Source organism: Sorex fumeus, unplaced genomic scaffold, assembly GCF_029834395.1.
Source record: "Sorex fumeus unplaced genomic scaffold, SorFum_2.1 ptg000003l, whole genome shotgun sequence".
In the NCBI taxonomy this organism is placed as follows: domain Eukaryota; kingdom Metazoa; phylum Chordata; class Mammalia; order Eulipotyphla; family Soricidae; genus Sorex; species Sorex fumeus.
Window position 1 is genome coordinate 24,219,089 of NW_026606060.1, and position 19,263 is coordinate 24,238,351.

Below are 19,263 nucleotides of genomic sequence, written 5' to 3' on the forward strand. Positions count from 1 at the left end.
TTGCTTTTTAATCTTCTTAATCTAGTAGAGAACAACCATATGCACAATTAGTGTCATACTGAATTACACATGTTGGGAAGTTTCTCCTATCTTTAAAAGGAGATCTTTTTGTGCTTCTCATAAAACTAATTTCAAGGTGATAAATTCCCTAAGTTGATGCTGTTCCATGAAACGCTGTATCATTCCTTCAAATCTGAATTAGAATCTACCTTTTTATAGTATTCATTTTACTGAATTTTTGTACTATATTCTTTCACATTCCTGTGGCTTATAAAGAAAGGGGATTGGGTTGATCTCAGTTGATCTATCTGCTGTACCTCTTACGGGCTTTATATATAAATTCCTTTTTGATCATGATGCTTTCATTATTCTGCCTCTAGCTTGGAGTTTGTCATTTTGAGTATGATGTGTCTTGGAATTTTCTTAATCAAGTCTATTTTCGCTGGGACCCTTTAGGTTCTTGGATCTCAGTACCTGTAATTCTCAACTTTGGAAATTTCTTATTGATTTCTTTAGCTATTGTTTCTTCGTTACATTTGCCTTCCTGTTCTTCAGGGACTCCAGTGAATTTTTTTTTAAGGGAGTAAAATACTTTATTTCAGTAATAAACACTTAATCCCCGAAGTATTCAGAGCTGCATTCGACAGCCTCTAGCCAATGAACATGTAAATATAAATTAAGTAAACTAATTAGGTAAATTAAATATTACTTAGTCACATTGACTGCAGTTCAAGGACTTGATAGACATATGTGAACATTAGAAGTTTTTGCCATAAGTGAAATTTTTCTTTCTTATGTTAAGATGTTATTTAAACACTATAATTTACAACGTTGTTCAGTTGTTTCAGGCATTGCGTCTTCCTACCCAATCCCAACACCATGTGACCTTCCTCCACCAATGTCCCCAGTTTCCACCCTCCCCACCCCAAGTATGCCCTCTTAGCAGGCATAAAATAATTTACTTTATATTGCTTGTAATAACAAAATTTCAAATGTAATTATAAAAAATAATAGTTTAGTAAATGAAAATTTATGAAAGTTGTTCTATCACACAATGGTGTTATTAAAGTCTTTGCCTGAGGATTTACTGAACTGTTTGGTACTAATTGAACCTTCTGTGTTATTGTTTTTATTCATTAAACTTAGTGGGGTCTGTGTACTTTTCCATTTAAATTTGCTGTGCTCCTGCTAAGTAGCAGAAAAATTTGTGAAATTTGTGTTGTATTGTATGTGAGATTTGGAGGCATATGTGCCTCATGCTCAGGAGTGGTGGAATTGGGATGATTGAGCACCCTGAAATCTCTGAGGTTAGTTGTGGAGCTGTGAAGCTGGGCCATTCATATGCTGGAGGGTGTAAGGTGCTGGGTCTCTTGGCAGTGTAGGCACTCTGCCTAACTCTATCCCAAGAAGGATCCAGAGTTCTCAGCCTGGAAACCGGTCTTCCTGCCATGATTCTGCGGTTTGACATATCTTCAAGATTAATCCAAATTCAATGATTCTTACATTGTTCCTCTTGAACTCATGCTATAGTTCTCTGGCATTCTGTTAATTTCTTTTCAGACTAATTTCTACCTTCTGCTATTTCCTAGAGTTTTCCTAGAGAACCATCTTAGAATGGTTCTTCTATTAAGATTTGTATATAAACTATCATGCTCTATATTTCTGTCATTTTCTATTAGGTTTTTCTTTTTATTTCACTTTGTATACTTGTGTTTGCTAACTGCCTGTGCTATAATTTCTTGATCTCACTGAGTATCCTTATCATAGTGTCATAAAAGACATTGAGTATTTACTGAGATGATTGGTGTTATTTTAAATCTCCCATGATGCTGTTTTCACTCACTGCACTTGGCCAGTTTCTACATGTTTTCCCCATTAGGTTTTGTAGTGCTCTTGCTGTTTCAGGGGTGAGTCTTTGCAGTCAACCCTCATGGAATATGCTGAAGGTTGCTCTCTCCCTTCCTCACAAAATGACTGGAAGCATAACCGTGAGCAGAATATAATTCATTGAGTAGATCTGTCATGCAGCCACTTGTGCACTTCTGGAGCTGTGGTGTGGTGTGGGCCTTTAGTATCATGCTGGTTGGTTGTGGACGTTGCTGCAACCCACTAGGTAAAGAAGGGCTTTGTAACCTTTCCGAAGTAGGTCCAGTAATGTTAGCTGGTGGAAAGCCTCAACTGGATTTATGGAACAGCAAATAGAAGGTTAAAGTGTTTATTTGATAATGTTACATTGATGAAACAATTACTCTTTTATAGCTATATCAACAAGCTGACCTATGGTAATGTTAGAAAACTATTTCATCTCTATGTTGGGTAATAAGGTCACTTAATGGTTACCTGGTGAGAATCACATAAGGAATGATTTCATCATCTATGCAGTGTGATAATTTGCTATATGTGTTGAATGTCCAGAGCTTCATGATTTACCACAAACATTATTAAATGCATTCATAGCAGATTTTCATTCGTAGATAATTTGGCAATAACTATATTCATTCTTTTAACTTTTTTGATTTAAAAATTATTAAAATTTGTATATAGTTTAGGTAATATGTTTACAATAGTGTTTAAGTTTATGCTGCTTATGTACATATTCTACTAAAGTGACCGTGACCTGCCCATGAACCTTCGCCACTGTCTTTATGTCTTCTCTTCTTGGGGCTTCATTATGACATGCTTATTAGGTGGCAGAAGCATTCATACAGTGTTATTTACTTATAGCGTTTTGGGGGCATTCTTGTTAATGGTATTTTATGAAAAGTGAGTTTGTAATAGAGACTCAATACTTTATGCCTACTCAGTGAAGATTTCAATGCAGATCTATTTTAAAATTTTGAGATGGAACCAAATGTCATTGTAGGTGTTTTGAATTCGTGCATAATTTCACATAGCCATAAAATATTACATGGCGAGTCAATAGGATCTTAATAATTTTTAGATTTTGGTGTAAATACATTTGAATGAAAAGAAGAGCAGAGCAAGAAATGTAAGATAAATAAGAGAGAATAGAGGATAAAATAGATCAGTTTTATTAATAAATCTGTCCTTTATAGTTTAATATTTATTTGTACAAGGCTTTAAAATTTTCTGTTATACCATGATTTGCTATAGTATCAATATGAATGTTTTAGGCACACAGTGGTGCTTCATTACACCCAACACCAGAATACTTGTATTTCTTTCCCCTTCCCACTTGTCACATTCAGCTCTGGAGTAAGATAATCACAATTTGATTCAATTTAATATCATCATCTATTCCTTTTACTTTGCTTCTTCATGAGGCTTTGAACTTAATATACTAACCTAACTCACCCTGTGTTCAGCAACATTTATGTTAAAAGACACCAATTTAAAAATGAAAGAAACTTAACAGTCTCATATCCGTATTTTCTAATCTATCCCTATATGGAGGGACTGTAAAATATTACATATATTAAAAATCGCAGCTACACGAATTTCCCTTCCCATAGACCCAGATTGCCAGTAATGTTTACTAAGGTATTCAAAACATAGAAACATGAACATATTTACAGAACATAGTTCTCTAGCAGTGATATGTATAATTTTGAAGATTATGTATAATTTTGTAGAAAATCTCTACACCTTTTGTTACATGCTGGAATTTATCCATCATAAGGTTAGAATGCCCTCTCTATATATTGAGGTATGTAGTTGTAGAGGTTTCATTTCATATAGACCTATGAAATTCTTATTTTATTTGCACATTAACACAATTATCATAATTTCATGAAGAGAATTATAGAGCAAATCGATGATCAACGGGAGGGCCTTTACCTTTAATATATTTCACATACTAAAAATTATCCTTGGTGTGAAATTTTAAATTGTTTCCCTTATTTTCTGTATCTTAAGCTTGATGTATTATAATATGTAGCATAAACCTTTCTCCTAAACACACAAACACACACACCCACATTATGCTATTTTGTCCTAAAAATCAGATATGTAAAGATTAATTTCTTGTGTGTTTTAAGAGTTGTCTAGGCAGGTACCAAAAGAAATTCAAGAAGAGGTTTAAATCAAGAGTGCATTGAACCAAGCTGAGTCTTATATTTTGAGAGTTTAAAACAATAACAACAATGGTTTCCAGCCCCTAACTTAATACATTGATACTTTATTTTCAACTTTTAAAAAGTTTTGTTGGGGGCCACATCCAGCTGTGCTCAGTGGTATGCTCAGGCATCGCTTCTGAAGATGTTAAGGGGAACATATGTGGTACAGTGGATCAAATACAGGTTGGTGGGCTAGAGCGATAGGACAGTGGGGAGGGTATTTGCCTTGAATGTTATCAACCCAGCTTCAATCCCTGGCTCTCCATATGAACCCCCAAGCATGCCAAGAGTAATTCCTGACTGCAGAGTCAGGAGTCACCCCTGAGCATTTTGGTGTGTCCCAAACTCCCCCTTTCTCCTCAGAAAAAAAATCCACATTGGCCACATACAAAGCAAATAAATGCCTTACCTTCTGGCACTGGAGCGATAGCACAGTGGGTAGGGAATTTGCCTTGCATTTGGCTAACCAGGGTCCGATTCCTCTGTCCCTCTCGGAGAGCCTGGCAAACTACCAAGAAATATCCCGCCCACACCGCAGAGCCTGGCAAGATCTCCGTGGCATATTCAATATGCCAGAAACAGTAACAAATCTCACAATGGAGACGTTACTGGGCCCGCTTGAGCAAATTGATGAACAGCGGGAGGACAGTGCTACAGGACAGTTCTACATTGCTACCTTTTGCACTATCTCTCTGGTCCCTTCTAGATTTTATATAGTTTTGGTCTATGCTTAGATTAAGAAAAAGCAAGAAATGTACAACTTCAAAGAATTTTGCTGTGCTGGTATTCAACAGCAAGGTAACTTTTCCAACAAATTATGTAAAAAGTTAAATAAGTCTTTTGTTTTCGTGGTTCTTCATTCCTCTTTCATTGCTGTAGATATTAGCCTTGATTGTCTTGAGGAGGGGGAGTGTATTAGTAATCAAGAAACTTGCCTTGATTGAACACCAATCTTAAAATGTAGGTCTTGTTTTTTATTGTTTTATTTTTTTGCATTGATTTGGGGGCTATAACCAGCAGTGCTCAGGACTTCCTCCTGGTTCTGGGCTCAGTTATCACTACTTGCAGTGCTTGGAGGACTATGTAGGTGATCTGGCTGGCTGCATACAAGGCAAGAACCCTACCTGCTGTACTACCCCAGTAGTACTACCACTGAGTTCCTCTTTATTGATTCTTATCTAAGCAAAATAAAAATTCATTACAGTGGGTTAGGGTGTTTGCCTTGAATGCGGCCAACCAGGGTTCAATTCCTCCCTCCCTCTCGGAGAGCCCGGCAAGTCACCGAGAGTATCCTGCCCATATGGCAGAGAGCCTGGCAAGCTCCCCGTGGTGTATTCAATATGCCAAAAACAGTAACAAATCTCACAATGGAGATATTACTGGTGTCCGCTTGAGCAAATCAATGAACAACAGAAAGTGCTACAGTGATAATTAAAATTTATCAAGTTTTTACTACTTTTTGTTTTCTGCTTTTCCTGTATGCTAGGCACACATGCATAACACAAAGTTCCCATACACGTTAAGTATTTAACTAATGTTTTCTATTCTTTGTTCAAGGAGATGTGAAAAGCACAAAACTGAAAACTTAAAAGCACAAAAGCACAAAACTAAAACTGAAAATAAGAGCCACATGTAGTAAACTTTTCTTTTAATTGGTCAGATCTAGTCTAGAATAATATAGTCACACTAGTAAGAGAAATAAATGATAAAATAACCTTTTAAAACTGTCAGGTAGGAGTATACTAATTACATAGTTTTGTTCCACTAATATAATCACAATAGTTTTCCCCAAATTCTTTGAGGTCTTGGCTCATCAGATTTATTTAATTTGTAACTTATTTAAAAGTAACATTTTCATATATGTTTGTATGTCTATAATACTCAATATAAAAGAAATAATTTTATTGTATAAGTCAAAAATTCTTAGAACTGCTAAAAGCATGAGCACATCTCAATAATTATCATGATGACACTCAAGTTTTTCCATATACCTGAATATCTGCTTAAAATAAAGTTGCTTCGGTGCCAGAATAATAATATAGTTCAGAGGTTGCTTCCTTTGCTGGCTGGGATTCTGTCCCAGGCACCCCGTATGGTCCCCTGAGCTCTGTCAGGAGTGATCACTGAGCATAAATCCAAAGGCAGAAATAAACCCTAAGAGTTACACCAGGCATGGCCTATAAAAAAACAACAATTTGAAGAATAGTGTTGCTTCTTACTCTTTGATGAGTCTGGTTTAGGCATCTAAGATAAAGCCTACCACATTTGTACTATTTATATGTGTCTTAAATTATTTTTGATGTACAATTAAAGGTTGTATGAATGCATTGCAAAAATAGAAGCTGAAAGTTTGTCTGGTACAGCATTTAACAGATGAATGAACCATGGGCCTGGGAGAGTAAAGGACAATCAGGAACTTCAGGTATCTGTGGTACAGCTGTTCACTGTGCTAAACAGTAACTTGCTGATTCCTGCTAGAGATATCTAGCAAAAGGCAAAGTATGCTTTAGGGATGGTCTATGAAGAGATTCAGCTCAATAAGAGATTCATCTCAATAAGAATAACTTTTATTCTTTTTTAATTTTTCATGTATATTGAAAATATACTGAGAATTAGCTATTTTTTTGTTTTCCTATTCCTTTTTTTAGTCAATCAACATGAGACACAGTTACAAAGATTTCATGACTGAGTTTCAGTCATATAATGATTGAACACCCATCCCTCCACCAGTGCACTGTTCCCACCATCAATGTCCTCAGTATCCCTCCCACCGCAACACTCCGTCCCATGTCCTGCCTCCATGACAGGCACTTTTTCATATTCCACTTTTCCATAAACCACTTTTGGTCATTATTGTTTGCAGTATAGAAACTGAGAGGCCATCATGTTTGGTCCTCTTTATTTTCAGCACACTCTCTCATCCTGAATGACCCCTCCAACTATCGTTGACTTAGTGGTCTCCCTCTCTATCCCAACTGCCTTCTCCCCCAGAACTTAGGCAGATTTCCAACCCTGGACTAATCCTCCTGACCTTTGTCTCTACTGTCCTTGGGTATTAGCGCAGCCGGTAGGGCATTCGCCTTACAAGCGGCCAACATGGCCGACCCGAGTTCGATTCCTCTGCCCCTCTCAGAGAGCCCGGCAAGCTACCGAGAGTATTCGATATGCCAGACACAGTAACAACAAAGTCTCCAATGGAGACGTTACTGGGCCCGCTCGAGAAAATCGATGATCAACGGGAGGGCCTTTACCTTTACCTTTATGTTATTTTGTATTCCACAAATGAGTGTAGTCATTCTATGTCAGTCTCTCTTTCTGACTTATTTCTGACTTAGTATGATACTTTCCATATTCATTCACTTATTATTTTTTAAATTTTATTGACTCACCATAAGATATAGTTACAAGCTTTCATGTTTGAGTTACAGTCAGACAATGATCAAACACCCATCCCTCCACCAGTGCACATTTCCTACCACCAATCTCCCCAGTATAACCACCTTTCCCACCCTCCCCCTGTCACCATTAAAGACAATTTCCCCCATACTCTCTCTCTACTTTTGGGCATTATGGTTTGCAAAACAGATACTGAGAGGTTTATCATGTTTGGTCCATTATATACTTTCAGTATACATCTCCCATCTCAACTGATCTCCCATGTCTACTTTCAGTACACATTCTTAGTGATCCCTTCTCTATTCCAGTTGTCTTCTTCCTGCCTGTCTCCCCCCAAGTCCCCTGCTTATGAAGCAGGCTACCACTATGGAGCAGTCTTCCTGGTCCTTGTGTCTACTGTCCTTGGGTGTCAGTCTCATGTTATGTTATTTTATACTCCACAAATGAGTGCAGTCCTTTTATATCTGTTTCTCTCTTTCTGACTTATTTCACTTAGCATGATACTCTCCATGTCTATCCACTTATAAGTAAATTTCATGACTTCATCTCTCCTACCAGCTGCATAGTATTCCACTGTGTAGATGTATCGAAGTTTCTTTAACCAGCCGTTGTTCTTGGGCACTCGTGTTGTTTCCAGATTCTGGCTATTGTGAACAGTGCTGCAATGAATATACAGATGCAGATGTCATTTCTACTGTGCTTTTTTGCACCCTCAGGATATATTCCTAGAAGTGGTATTGTGGGGTCATATGGAATCTCAACTTCTAGTTTTTGGAGGAATGTCCATATTGTTTTCCAGAAAGGCTAGACAAGTTGGCATTTCTACCAACAGTGAAAGAGCGTCCCTTTTTAACCACATCCATGCCATCACTGGTTGCTTTTGTTCTCTTGAATGTGTGCCAGTCTCTGTGGTGTGAGATGATATCTCATAGTTTTGACTTGCATCCCTGATGACTAGTGATGTGGAGCATTTTTTCATGTGCCTTTTGGCCATTTATCCATCCACTTACAAGGAAATTTCATAATCTCATTTTTCTTCTAACACTGCATAGTATTCTATTGTTTAGGTGTACCTAAGTTTCTTTATCCAGTCATCTTTTGAGGGGCATTCAGGTTGTTTCCAGATTCTAGCTATTGTGAACAGTGCATCAAGAAACATACAAGTGCAGATGTCATCTCTATTGTGTTTTTTATACCTCTGGGATATAGTCCCAGAAGTGATATTGCCTAGTCATATGGAAACCTAATTTCTATTTTTTGGAGGAATGTTCATATTGTTTTCCAATAAGGCTGGACCAGTTGACATTCCCACTAACCATGAATGACAGTCCCTTTCTCCCAGCATATATGCCGGCACTGGTTTTTCTTGTTCTTTTTAATGTATACCAGTCTCTGTGCTGTAAGACGGTATCATATTGTTGTTTTGATTTGCATCTCCCTGATGATTAGTGATGTACAGCATTTTTGCATATGCCTTTTGGCCATTGTATTTCTTATTTGTGGAATTTTCTGTTCATTTCCTCTCCCCATTTTTTGATGGGTTTAGAGGTATATTTCTTTTACTGTTCTACTAATGTCTTGTATATCCAGGATAATAACCCCTTATCTGATGGATATTGGGCTAATAATTTTCCCCATTCTGTGGGCTGGCTCTGTATTTTGGTCACCTTTACTTATAAGTGAAGAAGTTTCTTAGTTTAATATAGTTCCATTTGTTTATGTTTGTTTCCACTTGCTTGGTCAGTGGTGTTTCATCCTTAAAGATGCTTTTAGCTTCAATGTCATAAAGGGTTCTGCCAGTATTTTCTTCCATGTACCTTATGAATGGGCTGGAGCCATAGCACAGTGGGTAGGGTGTTTACCTTAAACGTGGCCCACATGGCCGAACCGAGTTTGATTCCTTCGTCCCTCTCAGAGAGCCTGGCAAGCTACTGAGAGTATCTCGCCCACACGGGAAAGCCTGGCAAGCTACCCGTGACGTATTTGATATGCCAAACACAGTAACAAGTCTCATAATGTTACTGGACCCACTGGAGAAAATCAATGAACAATGGGAGGACAGTGACAGTGACATTGATTTTATGGATTCAGGTCTGACATTGAGGTCTTAAATTCAATTTGATCTTACCTTTGTGCCTGGCATTAGACAGAGGTCAGAGTTAATTTTTTTGCAGCTAGCTGTCCAGTATCCCCAGCACCACTTGTTGCCGAGGCTTTTCTTCTTCCTCTTCACATTTCTTGCTCCTTATCCAATATTAACTGGGAGCATATATTTGAGTCTGTGACAGAATATTCAACTTTGTTCCATTAGTCTGTGGGTCTGATTCTATTCCAAAACCTCACTGTTTTAATTACCGCTGCTTTGTAGTACAGTTTGAAGTTGGGTAAGATGATGCCACCCATCTTCTTTTTCCCAATAGCTTTAGCTATTCATAGGGGTTTATTATTCCATATGAATTTCAGGAATGTTTTGTCTATTTCTTTGAAGAGTGTCATGGGAATCCCAATAGGGATCATGTTAAATCTGTATAGTGCTTCAGGGAGTATTGCTATTTTGATAGTGTTGCTCCTCCCTATCACACTGAGTGATGCTACAGTTTTCTTCTGACTTTACACCCAGGGGTTATTCCATGTACTTTGCACACAGCAAGGCAAATGCCTTACCCTCTATGCTATTGCTCCAGGGACCATATGGCATGCCAGGAATCCATCTGAGGTCGGCCTTGTGAAAAGCAAATACCCTATCCCCTGAGTTATCTTTTACATATGGGCTGGAGCAATAGCACAGCAGGTAGGGCGTTTGTCTTGCACACAGCCTACCTGGGTTTGATTCCTCCATCCCTCTCGAAGGGCCTGGCAAGCTACTGAGAGCATCCCACCTCCATGGCAGAGCCTGGAAAGCTCCCCCTGGCATATTCAATACGTCAAAAACAGTACTAACAAGTCTCAAACTGGAGACATTACTGGTGCCCGCTCGAGCATATCAGTTATCAATGGGAGGACAGTGCTACAGTGCTACCATTAGTGTTTTCAGTTTTTTTTTTTCTTTTTGGGTCACACCCAGTGATGCTCTGGAATTACTCCTGGAGGTGCTTGGGATGCTGTGGATTGAACCCAGGTTGGCCGTATCCAAGGCAAATGTCCTATCCGCTATATTATTGCTCTGGCCCCAGTATTTTTAATTTTTATATACACTTGCGTCATGAGTATAAACTTTGGCTCTGAGTTTAGTATTTTGAGCTGAAAACACAGCCCTGTTTGATATCCTTATGTTTCTTATATTTTCTTATGCTTTGTAAAGCATTATTTTAGAGCCAATGCTCTGGGCTACCTGATCATGTTAATTCTCTTTCTATTTTTCTCTCTTTCCCTCTCATTGTCTTTTTCTCCCTGTAGCACTGTAGCACTGTCTTCCCGTTGTTGATTGATTTGCTCAAGCGGGCAGCAGTAATGTCTTACAACAAATTGTGAGACTTGTTGGTACTGATTTTGGCATATTGAATATATCATGGGTAGCTTATCAGGCTTTGCCATGCGGGTGAGATACTCTCGGTAGCTTGCCGAGCTCTCTGAGAGGGGTGGAGGAATCGAACTTGGGTTGGCTACATGCAAGGCAAATGCCTTACCCTCTATGCTATTGCTCCAGCTGTAATTGCATGTATTCTTCTAGAATGATTAATTAACCCAATTAAGTTTCATTCTATCTTTTATTACTTTTGATTTATCTGTGTTGAGTCATTTCAATTGCTTACTCAAATCATTAATTTGTTTTAATATGTTGTATAATTATGTTTATTTCAATTTTCTAGATTCATTGAGAAAGTACATTTCATTGCATATGTTGAAAATCAGTTATCTTGGATGGCAGGGAAAAGATCAAGTGTAAGAGCACGTCTCTTCTATGTGCAAGCCACTCAGTTCAATCCCTGGCACTACATGAACCACCAGCCACTATTGTGTGTGTTCCCTACTAAAAAATAGTTAAACTAAATTATCCTTAATTTAATATTACTTCTTTGTTGTAGCCATTGTTTATAGTTTAGAAATTATTGTTAAATTTAATTGTAATTGCTGATTTGATTTCATGTTACTACTCAACACCCCTAATCTTCTACATTTTGCAGTGACTTTATAAGTAATCTATCATTCTTTTTATGCAGCTTCTTGTTGTGCCATGTTACTATTTGTACTAATCAATGCAGAATAGACTATCCTGCAGGAATAACCAATCACAAAAAATTCTGCAGTTCCATGAAACAAAATCTTCTAAAGCTACACAATTAAAGAAAGTAGAGGTGATGGAGAGTTCTGCACCACAGTGCTGCTTCTTGATTCAAACTGTTAGAAACTTGTTTTAACTTACAAGCACTATCATCAGTTAATCCACTAAATTATATGTTCCTAGTACAATAGGTTAAGTGGTGAGCAAACATCAGAGTGTTAATGAAGACAGTGGTTACTTGAAATTCTATTTTTTATTTTTTACTAAAATATTGTGATTTACAAAATTGTTCATAATAGTGTTTCATGCATACAATTTTCTGACACCAGTACCACCACCATTGTCTACTTTCCTTCAACAATATCCTTCAGTTTCCTCTCAACTCAATCTGCCTCCTTAATGGGCACATGTTTGTTTATTTATTTATTTATTTAATTTATTTATTTATTGTAGTTTTTGTCGTATGTTTAAAGTATTTCAACTTTTTGGTGTAGATCGATAGATATACCACCAAAATGCCTACATCCTCCAATATCTCCCATCCACCTCTTCTTATTTCATGCCTTCGTTTATTACCTTTGCCTTAATATTGTGCATTCTCTTGCCCTGTTATTCTTCAGACCACAGTTAAGTGATTTTATCCAGTATATGACATTCTTCTTGTACTTACTTCACTTAATATGGTATCCTTCAGATCTATTCAAGTTGCAAATGATTGCATGATTTTATCATTCCTCACTGATGTATACTGCTCTATAGTGTGTATACATGTATTTGTATGTTTGTAAATATAAATATGTACATATATAAACAATTTCATTGCCTATATATCTGTTACTGAACACATGAATGAATTCCATATTCAAACCAAGTGCTGTAGTGAAAGATGAGTTTTATTACGGGCTGGAGTGAATAATTTTGTGTAGATGTCCTTTCAAATGTGTGTCTGTGTCTGTTTTGTGTGTCCTGGTGTCTGGATCGATAGCACAATGGTAGGGCGTTTGCCTTGTACGCAGCCAGCCCAGCTGAGCCAGGTTCGATTCCTCCACCCCTCTCGGAGAGCCCGGCAAGCTCCTAAGGTATCTCGCCTGCAGACGAAAGCCTGGCAAGCTCCCCGTGACATATTTGATATGCCAAACACAGTAACAACAAGTCTCATGATGGAGACGTTACTGGGCCTGCTTGAGCAAATTGATGAACAGCGGGAGGAGAGTGCTACAGTGCTACAGGGTGTCGATACCAAGATGTGGAATTTCTGAGTCACATGTTAACTCTCTTTTTACTTTTCTGAGAAATCTCCATAGTATTTTCACGGTAATTGAACCAGACTGCATTTCCACTAGTAGTAGATGAGAGTTCTTTTCCGCACATCCGTACCAAGGCATTTTGTTTCCAGATTTTTTTTTTTTTTTTTTGCTACGAACCATTCTCAGTGGTGTGAGTTGATATATCATTTCATCTTGATTTGGACTTTTCTGATAATAAGGGATGATGAACACTTTTTAATGTGCCTATTAGCCATCTTTCTTCTTCAAAAAAGTACCTGTTTCCCCTGTTTCCCCCCCCCCCCATTTTTTAAATAATATTATTGGATTTTTTTATTGGTCTTCATGTACTCTTTATAAGTCTTGGCTATTAACCCTTTTGTATGATGTGTTGAGTGCTATTATTTCCTATCATTCAGTTGGATGTCTTTTAATTTTATCCCATGTTTCTTTTGCCATGAAAAACTCTCTTTAATTTGTTGTAGTTCTATTTGTTTACTTTGTTGTTTCTGTTGACTTTGCACCACTGGCATCATGAAGGCATTTTTGACAATCATATATTCATGCATTCTGCCTAGAATTTCCTCGATGTATTTTAATTAGTTCTGGTCATATCTCAAGATCTTTTATCCACTTTTAATTAACTTTTCTCTAATGTATGAGATATGGATCCTGTTTCAATTTCCGTACATGTTTATCCAGTTTTCCCAGTGCTACTTGTTAAAGAGACTATCTTTACTTCCTGTGTCCAGTTCCTTTTTAAAGATTAGTTGACTATAGACCTGGGGCTTTGTCTATGGGTACTTTTATATAATACATTGGTCACAGAGTTTTGGTAACATTTAAAAGTTGTTTGGCACAATTGTGCCTTTGATTTGGCATAGTCACTTAGGATTTGTAGTTTTAATACACTGAAATATGATTTTTTTCCTGAAATTTACCATTAAGATATATGTAATCTTTATGTGAATTTTAAAATTATTTCTCTCAATATAGATTAAAATTTATAAGAAGTTCTAAAAAAGTGACTTTTAACTTATCAATATTTTGTATAATTACTAGAGAACCTCGCAGTATGTGTGTGTGTGTGTGTGTGTGTGTGTGTGTGTTGACACAGATTCCTAGATCCTATTTATAAAGTTTGTTACTTAATATTCATGTAATTTTTATTATTTTTTTGGCTTTTTGGATCACACCTGGTGATGCTCAGGGGTTACTCCTGGCTGTGCACTCAGGACTGACTCCTAGCTTAGGGAGCCGTATGGGATGCCGGGGATCGAACTCAGGTTGACGGTGAGTAAGGCAAACATCCTCTCCACTGTGTTATTGCTCTAGCCCCAATATTCATGTAATCTTTAGAACATACTATGATCATCAATTTCTCATCTTATAAAATGTGAATTACTGGGTCAGGGGAATGAGACCCATTGTAATTACTCACAGTTCCAGAAGGCTGAATCTAAACGTTGGACATGGGAGTTTCCCGGCAGACGGTTCCACAATGAAATTGACCACATCATATTTAGTCGACGGTTTTGCCTGACTGATGTTGGTGTTGTCCCAAAATTCCAAACAGGATCAGACCACCATTTCCTTCATGCAAAATTCTACTTCACAGAGCAGGGAGAAAGGGCTGCAAAGTTTAAGAAGAGAACTCCCAGAACGACCACCAACTGGGAGCTCTTTGGCACTATTGCTGCAACATGGGAAGATGCCGTTGTTGACAACATTGATGAGGACTACGATCTACTGGTTCAGCAACTCCATGACTGTGCAAGGAATGCCAAGAGAGAGATAGTCACAAAAAAAAACTGTCTTTGAAAACTCTTGAGCTTATTTGCCAATGTGGTTTGGCTCATGCCTCAGGAAATCGCAAGTGAATGTCCAAGCTCGCAAAGCAGTGCAGAGATGCGATCAAGGAAGACCTCAGAGAGAGAAGAGCAGAAGTGCTGGTAGATGCAGCAGAAGCCGGGAAAAGAATTCGTAATGCTCGCCTGTCCTTCGCTAACTACAAGACCAGGATTACTGTCCTCTGACATCCTGATGGATCTATCACATCTTCCAGAAGGGCAATGGAGAAGATTATCCATGACTCAGATCTCTTCGATAGCCACGTCCACCTTCCCATATCCAAATTCCGCAGAATGGATATGTCCTTCCCAACGTTCTCCCTTCCGAAATCCAACACGCCATTTCGTCGGAAAAGAAATGAACAGCACCCGGCCCAGACAAGGTCAGACCCGAAAACCTGAAGAACCTTCTGTCAGTACTCATCAATATGTTGGCTCGGCTCTTCACACACTACCTGTATGAATGCAAGGTTCCGTCCCAATGGAAAACCAGCAGGATTGTATTACTATACAAGAAAGGAGACATTCATGACATTGGCCACTATTGCCCAATCTGCCTATTGTCTGTCATCTACAAGCTGTTCACTCGAGTCATCCTGAATAGGATTGGCAGAACACTAGATGAAGGACAACCATGTGAGCAAGCCGGGTTCCACAATGGATTCAGCACCATTGACCATATCCACACGATAACCAAGCTCATTGAGGTTTCTTGGAAGTTCAAGGTGCCGCTCTGTCTAACATTCATTGATTTAAAGAAGGCCTTTGATTCTGTTGAGATGGAAATGGTCATTGAAGCCCTAGCCAATCAGGGCATTCAAACTCAATACATCAGGATCCTCTGTGAGGTGTATTACGGATTCACTACCAGGATCTCACCATTCTACAAAGAAGTGATCATCCATGTGAAGAGAGAGGTTTCAGCAGGATGATACAATTTCACTGAATCTTTCAGTGCCACCCTCGAGAACATCATGCAATGGCTGGAATGGGATGGAATGGGAGTGAAGATAGACGGTCTGCAACTACACCACCTCAGCTTTGCTGATGACGTCGTTCTCATAACACCAAGCATTAGCCAAACTGCACAAATGCTGGTGACTTTGACCGTGAGTGTAAAGGGTTGGACTACAGCTGAATCTCACCAAGACAATGTTGAGAAACAGCCTCGTTCCTGATGCTCCATTTGCTCTCAATGGAACTACCATCTCCGAATGCAACAGTTATGTGTACCTAGGTCAAGAAGTCAACATGACAAATGACTTGGCACCTGAGTTGCGCAGGAGGAAGAGAGTGGCTTGAAACGCCTTCAAGAGCGTTGAAGAAATAGCTAAAAGGACGAAGAACCTCCGGCTCCTGACACATTTTTTTCAATTCCACTGTTCTTCCTGTATTAACATTCGCCTCAGAGACCTGAGCCCTGCAAAAACAGGATGAGAACGCTATTTGGGTCTCCCAAAGAGGAATTGAAAGGGCTATGCTTGGCGTATCACGTTTCACTCAAATGAGAGAAAGAATCCTGAGTTCCGACCTCCATCGATGGTCAAGATCAGGGATGCTGACTCTTTTGCCAAGGCATCAAAAATCAGAGGGGCTAGACACATAATGAGATTTGGAGATGACTGCTGTACTAGAGCCATTACCGACTGGATTCCATGGGACATCAAAAGACCTCATGGCCGCCCACCTACCAGATGGTCAAAGTTCTTTGTCAAGACCCTGAACGATTGGTTTGAGGCTCTTCATGTTCCTAGAATGAACAGACGCCATTGGGCTACACTAGCACATGACAGGGACAAATGGAGACATTACTGCTCGAGCAAATCAATGATTAATGGGAAGTCAAAGTGATCAAGTGATCAAGTGATAAAACGGGAATAGTGTAATTATTATAGAGTAGTGTGGGACAATTGACATTTTGGTGATGGACATAGTTTAGTAACACTGCATTCCTATAACTATATACTTTTATAAATTAATGTTTATTCAGATAAATAAGTAAATACAATAAATTTTGTCAAGTAGCTGTTCTATCTTGGGAATAATCTATCAAAATTGACCTTCAAAGATTTATTTTTTACAACTGTCCAATTTTTAAAATCTAATGTAAATAATGACCTTTAGCAAAAATTAACTACTGGGTTATGATTTCCATTAAACAAATTAGTAGCTAGGAATAGACCTCAGTGGTAGAGCACATGCCTTGCATGTCTGTGCAATTTCCAACACCGAAACAAAAACTAAATAAAATAATTATGTGCATACTTCATCTGTTTTTCTGAATGCTTTAATTTTGTTTTAAATATTTTAATTTTATGTTAATTTTAGGTTTATAATTAATTTTATGTCTATAGCCCATTCATTTCTTGGGCCCAGGGTTGCGGGCAATCACCAATGCCACATCTAGAGGTGCTTGTGAAATACTAGTTAAATATAGGTTTTCTTTTTGTAAAATTGGTTTTCTATTTTATGAATATGAGATCTGCAGAGGCATATTAAGATCTGATTAATGTCCATTATTTAATACTAAAATTTGCCGATGTAGAAACTGATACGAATGTATACTATTTACATTGACAATTGAACCATCACATGAACTATCTCATTTTAAAATGCTAATAAATCTCTTGTTTCTCAGTGAAACAGAAGTGATATAGGAGATGAACTATTATTGTAGCACTAGCACAGAGCAATATACCTTTTTTCATTATGAAATAGGAAACAATCCTCTGAGATTTTTACTTGAGGTAGAATGGAGAGAATTTTGATTGATTTGTTATTTCCTTTTAGACATTATTTCAGCCTCTTGCTCTCTTGTAGTATGAGTGCTCAATAAATAATACAATTTCTCTTCTACATGTTGCCACTTAAGAATTTGTTTGGTTCAGAAGAAGCTTGGTGTTTCTGTCACATTCTTTTCAGACTTCTCTGTTATTTTTCATAATCAATAAGAACTTGTTCTTTTGAATTATTTTTTGTGGTGTGAATTTGGATTTTGGTATCAGTCATGGTTTGAGGTCATACACCCAGTGCCCTTCACGCAATTGCTGTGCTCCGAACATGTCCTCTTTGTATTGCCTCTAGTTGATGTGTGATGATGACAGCTGAATCCTGCCTGTTGTGTGTGCCTGGTAACTGATTGATTACATCCACCTCTGAATACTGATCTGTGTAGCTAGCCTATGAGGCTGGCAACTACCAGCTGTAAAAGCAGCTTTGCAAGATCCTCATTTCATGGCTTGATTCCACTGGGAGCATGGTTGCCATACAAGCAATATTTTCATAATCAGGAAAACAAATGAGAAGAGAAGTCTTTCCAGAGAGTTAAAACATGTTCATCATAGTTTTGTTTTAATAATATTCTCAGTGGTTCCCTTCAGTTTTAATTTGAACTACTAGCTCCTTCACCTTTAGATTCTCTGTCTTTTTTTCAATTAAGATAATTTTAAAATGGCACATATGATTTCTAGGTGCATTCAATTTACACTTTCATCAGTAAGAATTTTTTTTATTATTTCCTGAAACTTATTCCTTGATACATTTGCTATGCTTTACAGCAGAACTGCCAAGATGGATATAGATTTAAATAGAAAGTGTTGCATATTTCCCAGTCAGATCTGACACCCCCTTTTAACATCCCCTGCCCATCCCCTGCCTCTATGGCAGACAACTTCCCCCATACTCTTTCTATTTGGGGGCATGCTAAGCAGTGGTTCTGTCTTACTCCTGGCTTTGCAGTGCTAATGGCTTACTCCTGAATCTATAGCATCATCCTTCACTTTTGACTCTGTGCTCATGTATTCAGGGATCACTCCTGACAGTGTCCAGTGAAGCATATGGGGTGCTGGAGATCGTTCAGGGATCACTCCTGACAGTGTCCAGTGAAGCATATGGGGTGCTGGAGATCGTTCAGGGATCACTCCTGACAGTGTCCAGTGAAGCATATGGGGTGCTGGAGATCGTTCAGGGATCACTCCTGACAGTGTCCAGTGAAGCATATGGGGTGCTGGAGATCAAACCTAGGTTGGTATGAGCAAGGCAAGCTCCTCAGCCACTGTATTATCTGTTTGGTCCCCAATAAAATACTTTTTTTTAATCAAGTAAACCTTCTAAAACAGATTTTCAGTTGCACAACACAATGGATCCATCAGTTTCTAAGAAGAGTTCTTATATAGACATTGAGTTGTAAATCTTATATGTTCTTCTAAAAGTCTCTTTTAATTAAGATTCTTGGCAGCAAATCATGAGTCCAACTTTTCAGGATGGTTTTATACCATAGTAATTTGTGAGAAGAATTCTTGGTGTAGTTTGCCCTCATCATTTATGTACAATAATTTTAAGAAATTAGTCAGCATAAGACAGGTGTGAGGGGTGGGGTGGGGAACACAGAGAGGTACAAAAGATAATACAAGGTCAGGTTGCTTGCCTTGCATGCAGCTCATACAGTCCTGGGA